The 17,566-nt window shown below is 45.4% G+C and overlaps 2 pseudogenes; one reads left to right on the forward strand and one right to left on the reverse strand.

The window, feature by feature from the left end:
- Positions 1-12: 12 nt before the first annotated feature.
- LOC120049505 lies at positions 13-1,712 on the reverse strand (annotated as a pseudogene).
- A 6,693-nt stretch (positions 1,713-8,405) lies between these two features.
- The window catches only part of LOC120049506, a 32,900-nt pseudogene continuing 23,739 nt past the window's right edge, over positions 8,406-17,566 (forward strand).

Raw genomic sequence — 17,566 nt, forward strand, 5'->3', positions numbered from 1 at the left:
ATTCATCCAGTTTTACTGTCTAATTCCAGCGTACACCACTGTCTCCATGTGACCTCTCTGTCTTCTAGACCTGTTCTTCTTGTTGCTCAGATTCAGAGCTACGTAATGGAGACTGTCTCCATCTGGGTCCTGTGAAGCACAAAAAAGCATTGTTGACAACAAATTATTTTAAATGTAGTTTTTTTTACCCACAATAGTGACGTCGGTTAAAGACAGGCTTTACGATAGACTTCAGACAATATAAAATTATTCCTACTTACCCCTGCGTCTGACCTGGTAACTGCAGGACCTCTGGTCTGTGAGACGAGTCCTGAAAAGAATGACACAAAAGATTAGGATACTTCCTCTTCTTCTACTACTGAAACAACAACAAATGGTGACATCAACGAATAGCAAGGGATAGTAACTTACCTCTGCACTGCACACATGTTGTGTTGTTCATCTTGTACATGATGCAAACCAGGACAATGATCAAGGTGAACGTGACACCCAATACTACACCCAGGCAGGACACCAAGAGAAGAGGATCTACTCTATGGTCTGTTGAAATTCAAACAGTAGTAGAAGAAACCAGAATGGCAAGTAAATGTATGTTCTACACGGTAGACTATACAGTAGATATAAAATGAAATAGAAGCTGTATCATATACCCTCAATGTCCAGCTTGGTCCCGTTCCCAAAGAGTATCTCCCCACATGAGGCCACAGCACAGTAGTAAGTCCCAGCATCAGAGAGGCTGAGGTTCCTCTTGGGGAGGTTGTAGACACAGCTCTGTGTAATAGACCCAGCCTCAGAGCTCTTCTCACACTGATCACTCCAGTTTCCATGGGTGTAAATGATTCCTGGACGGGATTCTCCTGAGCCATGTCTGAACCAATAGACACTGTGTTCTCCTACACAGGTTTCAGTGTGTATTGTACAGTTCAGAGTCACAGAGCCTCCTGGCTGACCTAATTCAGACACAGGCTGCTGGAGCAAAGACATGCTGTTGGACTCTGAGTCTGAAGACAGAGAGAGAGACTAAAGTAAGACTAAGATGTGTTGGTGAAATACATAAAAGGCCATGTATTCATCGCTAGCATTTTACGTAGCAGTCATACAAACATACCAATATACAGGGCCACCCATTTTGAAATTGAAGAAGCAAATATTTAGTCACCTTTGACAATTAAAACAGTTCCCTCTCCAAATGTGAGCTCATAGATTTCTGTAGTTGAACAATAGTATGTAGCTGAGTCCCCTGGCTCTGTCTTGGATATGGTCAAGTTACAGCTGTCGTGTCCTCTCCTCACACCCAAACGTTTGGTCTCAGTAAAGTCCTTGATAAAGTTGTTGGAGTAATAACTATCTTGGCCAACATAAAGAGATGACGTCATGTAGAGAGGTTTCTGTCCAAATATCTGCTTGAACCAATTAAATCTGATCACTGACTCATGTGGACAAAAGCAAGTGAGAGTCACAGTGCCTCCCAGCTCAGTAACCATCACAGGGGTTGGTTGGATTACGTTTGGTTCGGTAAAAGCACAAACTGTCAAAGCAAACAAACAAAATGGATCAAAGACAAATACATGGATAAACCATTTCTACCCGTTACAGACAGAACATCCTACTTCACCTATCATATTCAATCTACATAGTATAAATGTAGGAACTCAATTAAATGTCTTACACTTACCCAAGTTGATGTAAAATATAAATACTTCTCTATTCATCATTGTAACATTAGACCCTTCTTCACTGTATAGTCTGTGGGTCTGACTGTGGGGCACTTTACACGCACCCTATATATGATGGCACTTTACATGTACTTTTCATGCAGTAGGAGGGAATATTGAAAGGAGAGATTTTATTGGCTGACTACAATCTTAGAAATGTGTCCTCTGGCTTACCATAGTTTGAGCTTCCCGGGAATTACTTTTTAAGAAGACATTATTAAGCAATTTTATTTTATTTTTATTTTACCTTTATTTAACTAGGCAAATCAGTTAAGAACAAATTCTTATTTTCAATGACGGCTTAGGAACAGTGGGTTAACTGCCTTGTTCAGGGGCAGAACGACAGATTTTTACCTTGTCAGCTCGGGGGTAAACCACTAGGCTACCTGCCGGCCCAATTCAGTTACCTGATCAAGGCAATCAAATATTTGCTTGATACTCCTGCATCTTTTTTGAGAGAAATTAAACATTTTGTGAAATTATTTCTCTTTTGATGTTTGGACAGGAAACCGTGAATGATCTCTGGTGCTGCTAATACTACCTATCCCAACCTAGCCCAGCCCAAAGGCTAAGGTAATCCATCATGTAAATTTACCCACCACTGCATAAAGGCTAAATTCCTGGCTGTTGGTTTTCATCATAAGGCTCCAACAATAAATACTAATATTATTTGTAAGCGCAATAGCATTGAATAATATATGTTGGCTTAATTTCAAACCTTTGTTTGTTACCAATACTTTCTTTTTTCATGAAGGAAGAGTTGACAAAACTATTGAGACACTCAATCTTTATCTGCACTTTGTCCTCTTGTTATATGCTTTAGGGTTGTTAAATGTTTTCAACACGAGACCCAAATGATAAATTGACTGTCCTCCCAAGACCCAAATCGTCCTCCAACGACCTAAAGTAAGCAGAAAGAGTGCATGATTATAGATGTAATCTCATAACTCAGGACCCATAGTTCAAGAAAACCTGCACAGTTTAGGGTTTGGAAAATGATTTTAGCTTGTTGTATGTATTCTTGACATACTTTGCACATCTAACTGAATGGCAGGGGTCTGGTGTTTACCGTCCAGATGAACAGATGAAGAGAGAGAGGTGTGTAAAGACCACCCACGCCCTCAAATCACCCAGGTATCTACTTTTCCACACGCAGAGAGAGAGAGACAGAGACACACAGAGAGAGAGAGAGCGAAAGAGAGCGAAAGAGAGTGAAAAAGAGAGCATAAGGGACATTTCATCCCGCAGTGTTAGTCTATGAGAAGCCCAGTGATGTTCATCTCAGCAGGTCTCGCTCTACACTGAGCTGCTCCTTACTGTCAGTCACACCACAGGAAGTGATGCGCACCCTCACTGGCCCCTCTACTTCAGACCTCAATCATATTCTCCTTATAAGGTGCTTCTCGGAACAGGGGGCTGTGATCAGTGCAAAGTCAAGACAGGAAATACTAAGGGAAGAAAAAGATAATGATAAAGGCTATTTTGGTTTAACTCTTTATTTGTCTTTAGAAGTGATCAGTATAATACAGTTGTCTACTGTTGGGTACTTTGACCCTCAGGGTCACCCTATAAAAAAATAAAAACATCTCTAACACACAACAGAGATCTAAGTTAAGGTTGAGGCAAATGTTGGTGCATATTTTTTTGTCATAAAGTAAATTTACGAAAATCGCTATTTAGCAAGTTAGCTGACAAGCTAACATTAGCCAGTTAAAACCTCTAACGAGTCACAAACCCGGATCCGGGATCCCCCCATCAAAAAAGCAGACTAGCATAGCCTAGCCTAAAGCTACAGGGATATCATATAATAAAATGTTCATGAAATCACAAGTCCAAGACACCAGATGAAAGATACAGATCTTGTGAATCCAGCCATCATTTCCGATTTTTTTAATGTTTTACAGGGAAGACACAATATGTATTTCTATTAGCTAACCACCATAGCAAAAGACACAACTTTTTTTTCCCACCATTTTTTTCCTGCATAGATAGCCATCACTAATTCGACCAAATAAAGATATAAATAGTCACTAACCAAGAAACAACTTCATCAGATGACAGTCTGATAACATATTTATTGTATAGCATATGTTTTGTTAGAAAAATGTGCATATTTCAGGTATAAATCACAGTTCTACATTGCAGCTGCAATCTGAAATAGCGCTGAAGCAGCCAGAATAATTACAGAGACCAACGTCAAATACCTAAATACTCATCATAAAACATTTCTGAAAAATACACAGCGTACAGCAAATGAAAGCCCAACATCTTGTGAATCCAGCCAATATTTCAGATTTTTTAAGTGTTTTACAGCGAAAACACAATATAGCGTTATATTAGCTTACCACAATAGCCAGAAACACAAGCAATTTACCAGCAGCAAAGGTTAGCGATCGTAACAATCCAGCAAAAGATATATAATTTTTGACTAACCTTGATATACTTCATCAGATGACAGTCCTGTAACATCATATTACACAATGCATATAGGTTTTGTTCGAAAATGTGCATATTTAGCAGCACAAATCGTGGTTATACAATGTGATTAGTAGCAACATTTCAGGCAATCTGGCCGGCGCCATCTTGGAGAGGCACCTAATCTAATCAATAAATAATCATAAACTTGACTAAAAAATACAGGTTGGACAGCAAATGAAAGATACATTAGTTCTTAATGCAACCGCTGTGTTAGATTTTTAAATTAACGTTACTACGACATACAGGGTGCGTTATAGTGAGACCCCACCGAAATGAATGGAGGAATAATCATTTTACATTTTTCCACAGAACAACGAATTAACATCATAAATAGTTCTTACTTTTTGATGAGCTTCCATCAGAATCTTGGGCAAGTTGTCCTTTGTCCAAAAGAATCGTTGCTCGGTTGTAGATTGTCGCCTTCAACTTTGGAATTAGCTGTAAACATTAGCCATGTGGCGAAGACGTGCCCAACTCACTATTGCGCAGCACAAAGAAAATTTCGAAAATCGCAATATACTCACATAAACTGAAATAACTCGGTTTAAAATAACTACGTTATGATGTTTCTAACACCTATATCGAATAAAATCAGAGCCGGATATATCTAAGGGCTATAACGGGAGCTTTCTAGAACGCCATCCTGAGGTCTGCCTTGCGTCATGGCGAACGAAGGAAAGAGAGGACATCACGTTCCGAGCCTATTTATAAGGCCTCAGATCTGCCTAGCAACTCCATTCCAATTCTCACTATTTGCTGACATCCAGGGGAAGGCGTATGCAGTGCATCTCAACCAATAGAAGACAGGCAAATTAATAAACCGACCTCAGAACAGCCTGCATGATTTCAGACTTCTCACTTCCTCACAGGAAAATTGCTCCAACTCGAGTTCTGTTTAACTCACAGATATAATTCAAACGGTTTTAGAAACTAGAGAGTGTTTTCTATCCAACAGTAATAATAATATGCATATTGTACGAGCAAGAATTGAGTACGAGGCAGTTTAATTTGGGGACGATATTTTACAAAGTTGAAACAGCACCCCCTATAGTGACAAGAAGCTAGCTTGCTATTGTTATGACATGAGAATGAATTTGTAATTCGTGTTGTTCATGTTTTAGGGACTCCTGTGAAAACCAGCAAACCAGGCTGTCGTCTTGTGAAACAGTGGACATAAAGAATATAGCTAGCTAAAGCATTTACTGTAAATTGAAAGTACAATTGTGTTAGCTTGCCTTGCTTATATTTGCCAGGCAATACAGCTGAAGTAACATAGCTAGCTAACTATTTATTTGCTTATTGTGTAGTGGAGGATGAAAATAACAGTATGCCTATGGATGTGTAGCTAGCTACAGTATGTAGCCAATCTGTGTATGGACCCTAAAACTTTTGTTATGAATATTAGTTCAGAACCTATCTGTGAACCTCAGCTATCATAGTTGTTGTATCGACTTCACGTCTGAATGGCATTAATGAAGCCTATGGATAGAGTAGAATATAATAACTTTATTGTGCCAAGGATGCAAGTCCTATATACATGTACTGTAGTTAATTCCACGCAAAAGATCCCCACATTGTAGCTTGTACATTGAATATATTCACTGATCATGTACTCTTCCTTGGCAAATAAAGGTGCGGCTCAGGTATGAATCTCTGTGAGACATTCTTTTTCAGTCATATCCAATACCAGGTGTATCAAACTCCATTCTTTGAATGATGCTGTGTCTGCGTGTACGTATTACAATTATACACTTCAACAGTGTTTACCACTCCTGCTCCTGGAACATCAATGATTACACATTGTAACTATGCAATAGACTAGAAACAAGATTTAAGTAAAGGCTGATTTGTAATTCATATATACATAAATACACCTATGCCTATCTAACTCCCTTCATCTGCATTAATCTGAGGACACAGGATAGGTGTAGTATTCCAATAAGATACTTAATTGGCAAATAACGTATCTAATTTCAACCAGCGGAGAATGTGAAACGCTTCATTGAAAGTTAATTATCAAGGTGTTATAAATACATAACACATGCATTATAAATATTATAATTGTAATATTCTATTATAAATTCAAGTTCAATATGTACTTCAAAGCACCTATGGTGTGCATTATAAAGAGGAAGAAAGCAGGTGGGGAGAGAGTTGTAGACGACAGAAAAGGAAAGAGGTAAAACAGAGGAGCAGGGAAGACAGCATAAGATTAATGAATTACAGTGTTACCCTAATATTCTCTCAGTTCATCACAATTACATAGTGTCTCTTTTCAACTGTTCTGCCTGCGGCTATGGAACCCTGACCTGTTCACCGGACGTGCTACCTGTCCCAGACCTGCTGTTTTCAACTCTCTAGAGACCGCAGGAGCGGTAGAGATACTCTTAATGATCGGCTATGAAAAGCCAACTGACATTTACTCCTGAGGTGCTGACTTGCTGCACCCTCGACAACTACTGTGATTATTATTTTTTGACCATGCTGGTCATTTATGAACATTTGAACATCTTGGCCATGTTCTGTTATAATCTCCACCCGGCACAGCCAGAAGAGGACTGGCCACCCCTCATAGCCTGGTTCCTCTCTAGGTTTCTTCCTAGGTTCTGGCCTTTCTAGAGAGTTTTTCCTAGCCACCGTGCTTCTACACCTGCATTGCTTGCTGTTTGGGGTTTTAGGCTGGGTTTCTGTACAGCACTTTGAGATATCAGCTGATGTAAGAAGGGCTATATAAATACATTTGATTTGATTTGATTCTTGCTGTGTCTCCTAACCAGCCTTGGGCTCCCAGTCGGCCCGAAAGTTATCTTAAGAGGGGGTGAGGTGGCGATGACGGGACTGGCTTTCTCTCTCACGTCAAAACATACCTGCAGACGAGAGACAGATGGGTAGAGAGAGAGCATGATTAAGCTTTGTTTTTTTTATTCTAACACGGTCAGTCATCATAATCATCAGGAGGTGAAATGCAAAACTGACCTTGGATAATTAACTCTGGGACTGTATTTCAATTTAAAGCATCTCTTTAATAATACTTCCTGTTTATTATAAGTATAATATCATTTATAACAAAACAAGATAACATTGGATAGATAGATACATGTGCAGGTGTAGCATGTGACAATAGCAGGATCAGATCAAGGATAGCATCACAAATGAATACATACATACCACTTGAAGCTTGATGATGACTTGATCATTTGAATCAGCTGTGTAGTGCTAAGGCAAAAACCTGCTTAACCCAGAATAGACTACTCTCTCACTTTGACAGCTGGGCCTGCTATCCTTTCACCCTCCTCCAAAAAATACAAAATGTTTGCCCTTATCAAGAGTGGCACTGGAGCTGTTAAGCCTACTCAAACACCTGGCTCAAACAGAGAAGGATGGTATTTGAGAGGAGGAGAGCACCTAGATAGTGTTTGGTTCTGAAAATATGAAATATACTTCAAATCAAATCCAATTTTAATTGGTCACATACAATGATGATAGATGATATTGCAAGTGTAGCGAAATGCTTGTGCTTCTAGCTCTGACAGTGCAGTAATATCTAACAAGTGATATCTAACAGTTTCACAACATGTACCCAAAAAACACGTAAAGCTAAGTAAGACATGGATTAAGAATATATATACAGTACATATATGTCAGAGCGGCATTGGATTAAGATACAGTGGCATAGTATAGAGTACAGTATATACATATGAGATGGGTGATTGTCACGACTTCCGCCGAAGTCGGCTCCTCTCCTTGTTCGGGAGGCGTTCGGCGGTCGACGTCACCGGCTTTCTAGCCATCGCCGCTCCATTTTTCATGTTTCCATCTTGTTCCCTGCACACCTGGTTTTCATTCCCCAATTACACTACATGTATTTATTCCTCTGTTCCCCCTTTATGTGGTACGTGTTTTTGTACGCACTAGGCTTGCATGCGTTTTCTGTCGTGTAATTTCACGAAGCCTGTTTGTATACACTTGATGGTTTGTGTGCGTTTTACACTTTGCCTTGTTGGTTGTAGGTTTTTGGACGCATCTGCATCCGTCTGTATATTCTCTCCTGCCGAAATAAAGTGTGCGCCTGTTCACAATTCTCTGCTCTCGTGCACCTGACTTCAGCACCAGTACGCACACGCCTTACAGAATCTTACACCTACCATGGAGTCAGCAGGAGCAGGTACCCCAGTCAGAGGAGTCGAGGAGCGCGTCCAGGAACACGCGGCAATGCTACATCATCTCGGTGCCATGATGGATCGCGTTGTCCAGACCATGGACCACTGGGAGAGACAGGAAGTCTCTCCAGCGCCTCGACCAGCGCAACCGGGATTACCTCTACCCGTCCCGTACGGATCCAGCTCCAGTGGGATGCGTCTCTCCCTTCCCAGGGAGTATAATGGGACAGCCGCACAGTGCCAGGGGTTCCTCTTACAACTGGACTTATACCTGGCCACCGTTCACCCAGCTCCCTCAGGAAGGGAGAGAGTGTCCGCCCTCGTCTCCTGCCTCTCGGGGAGAGCTCTGGAGTGGGCAAACGCCGTGTGGGGAGAGGAAGACGCGGCGTTGGACCGCTTCGAGGCGGGGGAACGACTCTTCCATTTGAGGCAGGTGACGAGGAGTGCACAGGAGTTCGCGCTTGACTTCCGGACCTTGGTCGCCGGAGCAGGATGGAACGACCGGACCCTCATCGACCACTATCGATGCAACCTGCGCGAGGACGTCCAACGGGAGTGTGCCTGCAGGGATGCCACCATCACCTTTGACCAACTGGTGGATCTGTCCATCCGGTTGGATAACCTGCTGGTCACCCGTGGACGTCCTGAGGGGGCTCTGTCGGTTCCATCTCCCAGCACTCCCGCTCCGGTGCCCATGGAGTTGGGAAGGGCTGCGCGTAGGGAGGCTGGAGGAGGGGCCTTCATGTGCACCATCTGTGGCCGCAGAGGGCACACTGCCGGTCGGTGCCGGGTTGGTTCCTCTGGGAGTCAAGGCAGCAGGCAGGGCACTCTGGCGTCACCCCTGGTGAGTCTGCACCTCTCTCACCCAGAGTCCTCTGTTGTCCACCTGTTTGTACCTGTTTGTTTCCCTGAGTTTTCCCCGCATTCCCAGCATAAGGCGCTTGTCGATTCAGGTGCAGCTGGGAATTTTATCGACAGAGCGTTAGCTCTTAGTTTAGGGATCCCCATTATTCTTGTGGTTAGACCTTTCCCGGTTCACGCTCTGGATAGTCGACAAATTAGGGTCCAGGCTAATCAGGGAAGCCACCATCTCCCTGGCCATGGAGACGCAGGGGGGTCACGAGGAGAGAATCAGTCTCTTTCTCATTGACTCTCCTGCGCTTCCCATGGTACTAGGCCTTCCCTGGTTTGCTCGTCATAACCCCACTATTTCCTGGCAACAGAGGGCTCTCACGGGGTTGTCGCGAGAGTGCTCGGGAGGTGTGTAGGGGTTTCCTTTGGTGCTACCATGGTGGAAAGTCAAGACCAGGTCTCCACCGTGCGCATTTCCCCAGAATATGCCGATCTGGCTCTCGCCTTCTGTAAAAAGAAGGCGACTCAATTACCACCCCATCGACAGGGGCATTGTGCGAGAAATCTCCTGGTAGACGCTGCACTTCCCAGGAGTCACGTGTATCCTCTGTCGCAAGCGGAGAAGGTGGTCATGGAGACATATGTCTCAGAATCCCTGCGTCAGGGGTACATTCGGTCCTCCACTTCACCCGCCTCCTCGAGTTTCTTTTTTGTGAAGAAGAAGGATGGAGGTCTGCGGCTGTGCATTGACTATAGAGGTCTCAATCAAATAATGGTGAGGTACAGTTACCCGCTACCTCTTATCGCCATGGCGATTAAGTCAATGCACGGGGCGCACTTCGTCACTAAACTGGATCTCAGGAGTGCGTACAACCTGGTGCGTATCCGGGAGGGAGACGAGTGGAAGACGGCGTTTAGTACCACCTCAGGGCATTATGAGTACCTCGTCATGCCGTACGGGTTGATGAATGCTCCATCAGTCTTCCAATCCTTCGTAGACGAGATTTTCAGGGACCTGCATGGGCAGGGTGTAGTGGTGTATATCGATGACATTCTCTGCTACACGCGCCGAGCATGTGTCCTTGGTGCGCAAGGTACTTGGATGACTGTTGAAGCATGACCTGTACGTCAAGGCTGAGAAATGCCTGTTCTTTCAGCAGGCCGTCTCCTTCCTAGGGTATCACATTTCCACATCAGGCGTGGAGATGGAGAGTGACCGCATTGCAGCCGTGCGTAATTGGCCAACTCCCACCACGATAAGGGAGTTGCAGCAATTTTTAGGGTTTGCCAATTACTACCGGAGATTTATCCGGGGTTTTGGCCAGGTGGCTGCTCCCATTACCTCACTGCTGAAGGGGGGTCCTGTACGTCTGCAGTGGTCGGTTGAGGCGGACAGGGCTTTTGGGCACCTAAGAGCTCTGTTTACCTCGGCTCCCGTGCTGGCCGATTAGGATCCCTCTTTGGCGTTCATAGTGGAGGTGGACGCGTCCGAGGCTGGGATCGGAGCCGTGCTCTCTCAGCGTTCGGGCACGCCACCGAAGCGCCGCCCCTGTGCTTTCTTCTTGAAGAACCTCAGCCCAGCGGAGCTGAACCATGATGTGGGGAACCGGGAGCTGTTGGCTGTGGTTAAAGCGTTGAAGGTGTGGAGACATTGGCTTGAGGGGGCTAAACACCCTTTCCTCATCTGGACTGACCACCGCAACCTGGAGTACATCCGTGCAGCTAGGAGACTGAATCCTCATCAGGCAAGGTGGGCCATGTTCTTTACCCGTTTTTTGTTTACCCTGTCCTACAGACCAGGTTCCCAGAATGTGAAGGCAGACGCACTGTCCCGGCTGTATGACACAGAGGAGCGGCCCATGGATCAGACTCCTATTCTTCCGGCCTCCTGCCTGGTAGTGCCAGTTGTGTGGGAGCTGGACGCGGACATTGAGCAGGCGTTGCGTACAGAGCCCGCTCCACTCCAGTGTCCCGTCGGGCGTCAGTATGTTCCATCTGCTGTCCGTAACCAGTCGATCTATTGGGCCCACACATCACCCTCCTCTGGTCTTCCGGGGATCGGTCGGACGGTGCGCTGTCTGACTGGGAAGTACTGGTGGCCCACCTTGGCTCGGGATGTGAGGGTTTATGTTTCCTCCTGCTCGGTGTGTGCCCAATGTAAGGCTCCTAGACACCTGCCCAGAGGTAAGCTACATCCCTTACCCGTTCCACAACGGCCATGGTCACACCTGTCGGTGGATTTTCTAACGGATCTTCCTCCCTCACAGGGAAACACCATGATCCTGGTCGTTGTGGATCATTTCTCTAAGTCCTGTTGTCTCCTCCCTCTGCCCGGTCTCCCTACGGCCCTACAAACTGCGGAGGCCCTGTTTACACACATCTTCCGGCACTACGGGGTGCCTGAGGATATAGTGTCTGATCAAGGTCCCCAGTTCACTTCGAGAGTCTGGAGGGCGTTCATGGAACGTCGTGGGGTCTCGATTAGCCTTACGTCGGGTTTCCACCCCGAGAGTAATGGGCAGGTGGAAAGAGTGAACCAGGATGTGGGCAGGTTTCTGCGGTCCTATTGCCAGGACTGGCCAGGGGAGTGGGCGGCGTTCGTGCCCTGGGCAGAGATGGCCGCCACTCCTCCACTAACCTCTCCCCCTTTCAGTGTGTATTGGGGTACTAGCCGGTTCTGGCACCGTGGCATCAGAGTCAGACTGAGGCTCCTGCGGTGGACGATTGGTTCAGGTGCGCGGAGGAGACATGGGAAGCCGCCCATGGTCACCTCCAGCAGAGCGCGCTGCCCCAAAAGACCAGCGCGGGCCGCCACCAAAGTGAGGCCCCGGTGTTTTCGCCCCGGAGGACCGGGTCTGGCTCTCGACCTGAAACCTGCCCCTCCGCCTGCCCTGCCGGAAGCTGGGTCCTCGGTATGTGGGACCATTTAAAGTCCTGAGGAGAGTGAACAAGGTATGTTACAGGTTACAGCTTCTCCCCGATTACCATATTAACCCCTCGTTCCATGTGTCTCTCCTCAGGCCGGTGGTGGCTGGTCCACTCCAGGAGTCTGAGGTGCGGGAGGTTCCTCCACCCCCTTTGGACATCGAGGGGGCCCCAGCGTACTCCGTCCATTCCATCCTGGATTTGAGGCGTCGGGCGAGAGGCCTTCAGTACCTCGTGGAGTGGGAGGGGTACGGTCCGGAGGAGAGGTGCTGGGTTCCAGTGGCGGATGTATTGGACCCTGAACTGCTGCGGGAGTTCCACCGTTGGAGACTCGCGTCAGGGAGGGGGGTACTGTCACGACTTCCGCCGAAGTCGGCTCCTCTCCTTGTTCGGGAGGCGTTCGGCGGTCGACGTCACCGGCTTTCTAGCCATCGCCGCTCCATTTTTCATGTTTCCATTTGTTTTGTCTTGTTCCCTGCACATCTGGTTTTCATTCCCCAATCACACTACATGTATTTATCCCTCTGTTCTCCCTCATGTCTTTGTGTAAGATTGTTTATGTGGTACGTGTTTTTGTATGCACTAGGCTTGCGTGCTTTTTCTCTCGTGTTATTTCACAAAGCCTGTTTGTATACACTTGATGGTTGTGACTGTTTGTGCTTGTTTTACACTTTGCCTTGTTGGTTGGAGGTTTTTGGACGCATCTGCATCCGTCTGTATATTCTCTCCTGCTGAAATAAAGTGTGCGCCTGTTCACAATTCTCTGCTCTCCTGCACCTTACTTCAGCACCAGTACGCACATGCCTGACAGAGATGCAATATTTTTAAACAATTAAAGTGACTAAGATACCGTAGAATAGTATAGAGTACAGTTTATACACACAAGAGGAGTAATGCAAGATACGGAGTCATTATTAAAGTGGCTAGTGATTCATTTCCTTCAAGTGGCCAGAGATTCCAAATCTATGTCTTTTGGCAGCAGCCTCTGATGTGGTGGAGAAGGCTATTTAACAGTCAGTGGTGTAGTCTAGAATACACTACAGTATATACATATGAAATGGGTGACGCAATATGTAAACACAGTTTAAAAGTGACTAAGATACTGTAGAATAGTGTGGAGTGCGGTTTATACATATGAGATGAGTAATGCTAGATACGGAACATTATTAAAGTGGCTAGAGATCCATTTCTAAAGTGGATCCGCCCCTGATGTGCTAGTGATGGCTGTTTAGCAGTCTGATGGCCTTGAGATAGAAACTGTTTTTCAGTATCTCGGTCCCAGCTTTGATGCACCTGTACTGACCTCGCCTTCTAGATAATAGCGGGGTGAACAGGCAGTGATTCGGATAGTTAATGTCCTTGATGATCTTTTTGGCCTTCCTAAGGCATCGGGTGCTGTAGGTGTCCAGGAGGGCAGGAAGTTTGCTCCCGGTAATGTGTTGGGCAGACCGCACCACCCTGTAGAGAGCTTTGCGGTTGTGGGCGGTGCAGTTGCCGTACCAGGCGGTGATAAAGCCCGGCAGGATGCTCTGAATTGTGCATCTGTAAAAGATTGTGAAGGTTTTAGGTGTTAGCCAAATTTCTTTAGCCTCCTGAGGTTGAAGAGGTGCTGTTGCACCTTCTTCACCACACTGTCTGTGTGGGTGGACCATTTCAGTTTGTCAGTGATGTGATGTGTACGCCAAGGAACTTGAAGCTTTCCACCTTCTCCACTGCGGTCCCATCGATGTGGATAGAGGGTGCTCTCTCAGCTGTTTCCTGAAGTTCACGATCATCTTCTTTGTTTTGTTGTCATTGAGTGAGAGGTTGTTTTCCTGGCACCACACTCCCAGAGCCCTCACCTCCTCCCTGTAGGCTGTCTCATCTTTGTTGGTAATCAAGCCTACTACTGTTGTGTCGTCTGCAAACTTGATGATTGAGTTGGAGGTGTGCTTGGCCACGCAGTCATGGGTGAACAGGTAGTACAGGAGGGGGCTGAGCACGCATCCTTGTGGAGCCCCAGTGTTGAGGATCAGTGAAGAGGAGGTGTTATTTCCTACCTTCACCACTTGGGGGCGACCCGTCAGGAAGTCCAGAACCCAGTTGCACAGGACTGGGTTCAGACCTAGAGCCTCGAGCTTGATGATGAGCTTGGAGGGCACTATGGTGTTGAATGCTGAGCTATAGTCAATGAACAGCCTCTTGTCCAGATGGGACAGGGTAGTGTGCAGTGTGGTGGTGATTGCATCGTCTGTGGATCTTTTGGGGTGGTAAGCAAATTGAAGAGGGTCTAGGGTGGCAGGTAAGGTGGAGGTGATATGATCCTTGACTAGTCTCTCAAAGCACTTCATGATGACAGAGGTGAGTGCTACGGTGCGATAGTCATTCAGTTCAATTACCTTTGCTTTCTTAGGTACAGGGACAATGGTGGCCATCGTGAAGCATGTGGGGACAACAGACTGGGATAGGGAGAGATTGAATATATCTGTGAACACACCAGTCAGCTGGTCTGCGCATGCTCTGAGGATGCGGCTAGGGATACCATCTGGGCCGGCAGCCTAGCGAGGGTTAACACGCTTAAATGTCTTACTCAGGTCGGGCCCGGAGAAGGAAAGCCCACAGTCCTTGGTAGCGGGCCGTGTCGGTGAAACTGTATTATCCTCAAAGTGAGCAAAGAAGGTGTTCAGCCTGTCTGGAAGCAAGACGTCGGTGTCCGCGACATGGCTGGTTTTCCTTTTATAATCCATGATTGTCTGTAGACCCTGCCACATACGTCTCGTGTCTGAGCCGTTGAACTGGGACTCAAATTTGTCCCTATACCGACGTTTAGCCTGCTTGATTGCTTTGCGGAGTGAATAACTACACTGTTTGTATACTTCAATGTTCCCAGTCTTCTTGCCTTGGTTAAATGCGATGGTTCGCGCTTTCAGTTTTGGTGTATGCTTCCATCTATCCATGGTTTCTGGTTCAGGTAGATTTTAATAGTCACAGTGGGTACAACATCTCCGATGCACTTCATGATAAACTCATTCACTGTATTGGTACATGTGTCGATATTATTTTCTGAAGCAACTCTGAACACATTCCAGTCCGCGTGATCAAAACAATCTTGAAGCGTGGATTCCGATTGGTCAGACCAGCGTTGAATAGTCCTCACCACGAGTGCTTCCTGTTTGAGTCTCTGCCTATAGGAGGGGAGGAGAAAGATGGAATTGTGGTCCGATTTGCCAAAAGGAGGGCGGGGGTGGGCCTTATATGCGTTCTGGAAGGTAGTATAGCAATGGTCGAGGGTTTTAGCAGCCCGAGTACAGCAATCAAAATGCTGATAGAATTTCTGGAGCCGTTTCCTCAAATTTGCTTTGTTAAAATCCCTAGCTACAATAAATGCACCCTCAGGATATGTGGTTTGCAGTTTGCATAAAGTCCAGTGGAGTTCCTTGAGGGCCGCCGTGGTATCCGCTTGGGGGGGTATAGACCGCTGTGGCTATTGTTGACTAAAATTATTTCGGGAGATAGTAAGGTCTGCATTTAATTGTGAGATATTCTAGGTCGGGTGAACAGAAGGACTTGAGTTCCTGTATGTTATCACAGTTACACCATAAGTCGTTAAACTTTCAAATAGCTCTTTGTTGACTGTTGCTGGGTGCTATCGTCCTTCATCAGAACCGGCCTGTACCCTACCTGCCCTAAGCTCTCTCCTGGCCCCTTACACTAAGTCTGAATTTGTCCTGCTAGGTGACCTAAACTGGGACATGTTTAAACCACCTGACCAAGTCCTAAAGCAATGGGACTCCCTAAATCTTTTTCAGATTACCAATCCGACAAGGTATGACTTCAAACACCCAGAAAAGGCCACTCTCCTCGATCCTCACAAATAATCCTGATAGGTATCAGTCTGGTGTTTTCTGTAATGGCCTTAGTGATCGCTGTTTTACAGCCTGTGTTCTTAATGGCTGCTCAGTGAAACGACCGGTTCTGATTTGTCATAGATGCTTGCTAAAAAACTTTAATGAGCAAGCCTTCCTTCATGAACTGGCCTCTGTAAAATGGTATAGAATCAGCTTGAAACCCTCTGTCGAAGGCGCTTGGACCTTATTTTTTGATGTGTGGTGGTATTGTTAACAAACACGCCCCCATAAAGAAAATGAAAATCAAAACAGGTTCAGCCCCTGGTTCGCCTGTGATCTTACAGAGTCACTCCACCTCAAGAATTGCATTTGGCGAAAGGCTCGGCACACGCATACTCAGGCTGACAGGCTATCGTTAGTTACTTTAAGAGCAGTACTCTTTCTGTGGATCTAACCCCAAGAAGTTCTGGAAAACGGTTAAACTTGACCACAAAAAAACATCTGGGTCAGATGGTTTAGACCCTTCTTTCAGGTTGCTGCCCCTATCGTCGCCAAGCCTGTCTCTCCTTTCTGGGGAGGTTCCCATTGCTTGGAAGGCAGCCACAGTTCATCCTTTATTTAAAGGGGGAGATTAAGTTGATCCTAACTGTTATAGGCCTGTTTCTATTTAGCCCTGTTTATCAAAAGTGTTGGAAAAACGTGTCAATAATCAACTGACTGGTTTCTTGATGTCTATAGTACTCTCTCGGGAATTCAATCTGGTTTTTGCTCAGGTTATGGATGTGTCACTGCAAGGTCACTGCAAGGTCCTCAATGATGTCAACATTACCCTTGATTCTAAGAAATATTGTGCTGTTATTTTTATTGACTTGGCCAAAGCTTTTGAAACGGTAGACCAGTCCATTCTAGTGGGCCGGCAAAGGAGTATTGGTGTCTCTGAGGGGTCTTTGACCTGGTTTGTTAAAACCTCTCTGGACCACCCATCCCGGATCCGGGATAACTGTCATCAGAAACGCTGACTAGCATAGCCTAGCCTAGTGCCACAGGGATATAATATAATATAATTTCATGAAATCACAAGTCCTATACAGCAAATGAAAGATAAACATCTTGTGAATCCAGCCAACATGTCCGATTTTTAAAATGTTTTACAGCGAAAACACAACATATATTTATGTTAGCTCACCACCATATCCCAAAAAACACAGCTATTTTTTCACAGGAAAGATAACTTTCACAAAAGCCACAAATAGAGATAAAATTAATCACTAACATTTGAACAACTTCATCAGATGACAGTCATATGACATCATGTTATACAATACATTTATGTTTTGTTTGATTATGTGCATATTTATAGCCACAAATCATGGTTTTACATTGGCGCCATGTTCAGAAATGGCTCCAAAATAGCCAGAATAATGACAGAGAGCAACGTGAAATACAGAAATACTCATCATAAAACTTTGATGAAAAATACATGTTGTACACATAATTAAAGATAAACATCTTGTGAATCCAGCCAACATGTCCGATTCTTTAAATGTTTTACAGCGAAAACACAACATATATTTATGTTAGCTCACCACCATATCCCAAAAAACACAGC

The sequence above is a fragment of the Salvelinus namaycush genome, chromosome 6 (genome assembly GCF_016432855.1).
Source record: "Salvelinus namaycush isolate Seneca chromosome 6, SaNama_1.0, whole genome shotgun sequence".
In the NCBI taxonomy this organism is placed as follows: domain Eukaryota; kingdom Metazoa; phylum Chordata; class Actinopteri; order Salmoniformes; family Salmonidae; genus Salvelinus; species Salvelinus namaycush.